This window comes from Lactuca virosa, chromosome 6, assembly GCF_052849685.1.
Source record: "Lactuca virosa cultivar CGN04683 chromosome 6, Lactuca_virosa_CGN04683_v6, whole genome shotgun sequence".
NCBI lineage: Eukaryota > Viridiplantae > Streptophyta > Magnoliopsida > Asterales > Asteraceae > Lactuca > Lactuca virosa.
In genome coordinates, this window is record NC_136431.1 from 251,610,530 (window position 1) to 251,616,021 (window position 5,492).

General features: G+C 36.3%; 1 pseudogene across 1 annotated transcript; it reads left to right on the plus strand.

Annotated features, from left to right (window-relative positions):
• The first annotated feature begins 261 nt into the window (after positions 1-261).
• LOC145119305 (phosphoenolpyruvate carboxykinase (ATP) 1-like) lies at positions 262-4,512 on the plus strand (annotated as a pseudogene). Its single transcript, XR_013713770.1, has 12 exons — positions 262-592; positions 722-905; positions 1,010-1,163; positions 1,298-1,385; positions 2,288-2,388; positions 2,452-2,749; positions 2,815-2,988; positions 3,071-3,136; positions 3,207-3,386; positions 3,452-3,621; positions 3,695-3,863; positions 4,048-4,512. The product of XR_013713770.1 is annotated as a phosphoenolpyruvate carboxykinase (ATP) 1-like (transcript).
• Positions 4,513-5,492: the final 980 nt, after the last annotated feature.

The following is a 5,492-nucleotide window of genomic DNA, read 5'->3' on the forward strand; positions in this document are numbered from 1 at the left end:
GGTTTAGGATAACACTTGTCAACTGAAATCACCTATATAAAGCTAACACCCGCCTCTGTGTCAGACATATCTTTCATCACCTCCATTTTCATCAATCAAATTTCCCACATTACGTATCACAAATTGACGGTAATCTACGTCAATTCATCTCTTTCTTCTCTCCAACTTTCCGAACACCGTTGACTGGTCCATTACATAAATATTGTTTTCGAATGATTTCAGTTCATGTTTATATATAGTGTGTTGTGTGATTTCGTTATGATGATAATCTGTGTATGTTTTTATTGTTGGATACAGAAATCGTGAAAATGGCGTCACAAGGAACGGAGAACGGGGAATTTAGCTTTCCAAAGACACCGACGAAAGGAAGGAATGGACTTCCGAAGATTCAAACACGTGGTGGAAAGAAGGAAGACGACCAGATCTGCCATGACGACAGTGTCCCGCCGGTAAAAGCTCAAACGATCGACGAGCTGCATTCGCTCCAGAAGAAGAGATCTGTTCCAAATACGCCGATCAAAGGCGAAACTCAGCCTGCTTTTAATGCTATTTCCGAAGAAGGACGCCAGAAACAGCAGCTTGAATCCATTAGGTTTAATTTTTTCCTGCTTCACTTAGCATCAATTATACTTGATAAATCTACAATTAATTTTGAAAAACGCCGATAAAACTGATTTGTACTACGAAACATGAAAATCATATCGTTAATTTTTTATTATAGTGCGTCGTTGGCCTCATTGACGAGAGAAACCGGGCCGAAGGTGGTGAGGGAGATCCGGATCGGAAAACTGAAACTCCGAGAGCTCAGGTGACTCACCAACACCGTCATGTTCACGCTCCTACCCTGAGTACCAGTGACAGTGCCCTCAAGTTCACTCATATCCTCTACAACCTATCCCCTGCTGGTATACCCTAGTCTTCGTTTTTTCTCGTATTTGACTATAAAACTTAACCTGTGATTGCTTATTTTTGACCATATATGCTATTTGCATTCCTGATTGTTACACAGAGCTTTACGAGCAAGCCATAAAATACGAGAAAGGATCTTTCATAACCTCTAGCGGCGCTTTGGCTACGCTCTCTGGTGCGAAAACAGGGCGATCACCGAGGGACAAACGCGTTGTCAGAGACGAGACAACCGAAGACGAACTTTGGTGGGGAAAGTAAGTTCACTCATCACTCAGCCAAACCTAACTCTAATTAGTAATTCCAACCTTGTTTGGGTTAATTTTTGTGCAATCAATTCGACTTTTAGTAGTTTGATGATTCTGAAGCTTTAGTGTTTACTAAAAACCAGGGGGTCTCCGAATATTGAGATGGAGGATGAACACACTTTCTTAGTCAACAGAGAAAGAGCGGTGGATTACTTGTGCTCCCTCGATAAGGTGATCCGATCATTTCTTTAATCTAATCTAAATATCTAATACTATGAACAAATACAATCGCCCTTTTTTTATTTAAGATCTCACCGACAAGATAGGAAGTGGGTACAATCCATCTATAATCACTAAAAAGTAAAACAGTAATCGTGAAAAACGAAAAAGATATTGAATACTGGAAGAAGGTGGTGAACTATTGCCATTTTAGAACATAAAGTGCTCCCAAACCGTTAAATATTGTAAGTTTGTTAGGAAGCCTGTAATGAAAAGAAATCCTAAACTGAATTGCAGTGTATTTATTTTATTATCTTTGGGTAAGAAAGACAACTTAAATCATTTAGTTGAAACTCAAATATCATAATTATTAAATAAAAAAAAATACCCGTAGCAAATGACCCACAAAAGACCCGCTAAACATTATATGATGGATCATGGATACTTGTTGCTTTCATTATGTATTATTTAATTCAACCCCAAAAGTCAATTATTTATTAATTAATAGATCAGTTTAACAAATCTTGGGTATCTTCACGTGTTGCGTAACCTTTTTGAGGATATTTTATTAGTGTAGTTAAAAAAATCAAAGTCAAACTTAGCTTATTAATCGATTTAAGATTAAAAATACTAGGTGAGGTGATTTTATATATTTTTCAATATATAATAATAATAAATCACGAGTAAATTAGTCCTTAACTATTGAAAAAACTTATATTAACGAAATTACGCTTTCCACCCCTATACTATATCAACTTTCTTGAATATGGTCCGAAAGGAATTCTTTTTGGATTTTCCAAACCCTAGTTCAACGCTTTTTAACGATTTTAGTCCCTTAGTCATCAAAGCTAACAACCCAACTGTTGATATATGAAAATGACCATTATACCCTTTGTCTTTGTCTTTGCTTTCAGGTTTACGTAAACGACCAGTTTCTCAACTGGGATCCAGTTCATCGTATCAAAGTCCGTATTGTATCCGCAAGAGCCTATCATTCATTATTTATGCATAACATGTAAGTAGAATAAAAAATATACATCTTTGAAGAGACATGAAGGGTAATCCGGTAAATTGGCAGGTGCATCCGACCTACTGCGGAAGAGCTAGAGAATTCGGTACTCCAGACTTCACAATATACAACGCGGGCATGTTCCCATGTAACCGTTACACGCATTACATGACATCATCAACAAGCATAGATCTGAATCTTGGAAGAAGGGAAATGGTAATTCTTGGAACCCAATACGCGGGTGAGATGAAAAAAGGTCTTTTTGGTGTCATGCATTATCTCATGCCTAAACGCCAAATCCTTTCCCTTCATTCCGGTTGCAATATGGGGAAAGATGGTGATGTAGCACTCTTCTTTGGATTATCAGGTATAAATAATACTGTAATACCCCATCCATCATCCATTATTATTAAATAATTTAAATAAATTTAGGTACTGGAAAGACAACACTGTCTACGGATCACAACAGATATTTAATCGGAGATGATGAACATTGTTGGAGTGAAAATGGGGTTTCAAATATCGAAGGTGGTTGCTATGCAAAGTGCATAGATCTATCAAAGGAAAAGGAACCCGATATCTTCAATGCCATCAAGTTCGGGACAGGTGTAATCACTATTTCAATAACCATAGCCATTTAATTTCTGATTATTAAATAAAAAAATTAAATCTTATTCTTTTATTGCAGTTATGGAAAATGTTGTGTTTGATGAACATACCCGAGAAGTCGATTACTCAGACAAATCTGTAACAGGTAAAGACAAGTACATTAGCTCGGAGATTGTTAGAAGAATAGAATACTGATTATTAATATAAACTTGTAGAAAACACTCGGGCCGCGTATCCTATAGAATACATACCAAATGCTAAAATACCATGTGTGGGCCCACACCCGAAGAACGTTGATCCTATTGGCTTGTGACGCGTTTGGTGTTCTGCCACCTGTCAGCAAGCTAAACTTGGCTCAAACTATGTACCATTTTATCAGTGGCTACACTGCTTTGGTAAGTCTCTTGTGTACATTATTACTTTTTACGGAAAATTTAAACGTTTATTTTTTAAATAACAGGTGGCGGGAACAGAAGATGGGATAAAGGAGCCACAGGCAACATTTTCAGCATGTTTTGGTGCGGCTTTTATAATGCTTCATCCAACCAAGTATGCAGCCATGTTAGCTGAAAAGATGAAAAAACACGGTGCCACCGGATGGCTTGTCAACACTGGCTGGTCAGGCGGCAGGTAACAGTAACAGTGATAACAACAATATTCTTTTTTGTGCAAATTTTATTTCAAATGTTATTTGTTTATACAGTTATGGATCAGGAAAGCGTATAAAATTGGCGTACACTCGAAAAATGATCGACGCAATCCACTCGGGTAGCCTTTTGGAAGCGGAGTACACAAAGACCGAGATATTTGGACTTGAAATCCCTACTGCAATTGAAGGTGTTCCTTCCGAGATTCTTGATCCCGCAAATACAGTAAGTCATACGTCATACTGTTACTGTTACTGCTAGTATTTACATAACTCTCAGCTGTGTGAGAGTTATAATTTCAATGTGGATTGTGGAGCAGTATCTAATTTACATATAGGACAGTGTGGGCCAGTTCAGTGATAGTTGAAGAATTTTTTTTTTTTATGGAAATGTTTATTTATTTTTGTAGTGGCCGGACAAAAAGGCACATATGGATGCACTAACTAAGCTGGGAGGGTTGTTCAAGAAGAATTTTGAGGTGTTTTTGGACTACAAGATTGGAACTGATAATAATTTAGCTGGTGAAATTCTCGCGGCCGGTCCAAACTTCTGATTCCGAAACAAGGAAGAATAAGATATATAAAATATGATGCATGGGAATAAGGTATTCCTTTCTACCGAGGGGTGGAATCCGTGAATCCAAAGCCGAAGGAGTTATATGTTGGTTTGTTTGGATTTGAGGATTTTATTTTATGCCTTGATTCAAGGATGTTATGTATGTAGACTAAATAAATATGTTGTGTAAATTAGTTTTATAAGACTTCTTTCCAAGGGGGAGGGATTTAGATGTGTTTTCAAGAGTTGAGTTAGTTATATGTTATGCAAATACTACACTGTATTTCCTTGTATTTATTTTATTTATTTGTTTGGTTAACTTTGGTTACCAATACTATTTATTTTATTTATTTGTTTGGTTAACTTTGGTTACCAATAAAGAATGTTTTAGCATCAATATAATAAAATGCAAAATCAACCATCCGCCTATAAGTCGTAAGATGGGCAAACTAATCAGTTAACTGATTTGGGCCTTGGCAATTGGCATGGCCCGAATCTCAATTAGAATGACTCATATCCGTTCCTATTTAGAGGTGCCGGTTTTTGTAATTGGCATTATAAAACACAAGCGACACAATAAAACTAAATCGGTTCTTTCAACTAAAACCGAACCATCAGTTTAATATAGGTATTTAAAAAATATGAAAACCTTTTTTCAAAACGAAAATGAACCGGTTTTTAACCGAAAAAGGAAAATAGTTTTTTTTTTACAAAATTTCACTTTAAAAAATCAAACCGATTATAATCGAAATCGGTCTAGAGAAAATCGGTCTTTTTTAAACCGAATATTCTTGTGCATCTATCTGTAACAACCGCATACGTATGTTGTACATTTTTAAAACCCAATTAAATAAAGAAATTGACTGAAAAACATTGAAAAGCGTTGTTAGAAAGGTCATGTTAAAACTTTTGTGGTAAACCCACTATACATCAAAGTGCGGTGGTGGCGTGGCCAAGTATGACACCCGGGTACACCATTACCTAGCTGTGTGGAAGAGAGTTGGTGTGGTGTGGTGGTAGAACCACGATTGTTCAAGCTCTCTCTCTCTCTCTCTCATAATTAATAAGTAAGTGGTGATGTAGAGTAGTGTGTATTTTCGTAAAATTTAGAAAAAAAAGTTGGTTTTTTACCTAATTTTTTGCAGAAATCGGTTACATTGCATTGTTTACCTCTAAAACCAACCGAATTTACCAAAAGTATTTTTTACTGTTCAAAATAAAACCAACTAAAACCGGATAAAGTCAAATTGGTGTATTTATACTTTTTAGGCATGTAAACGAACCGAACATGCAACAAAC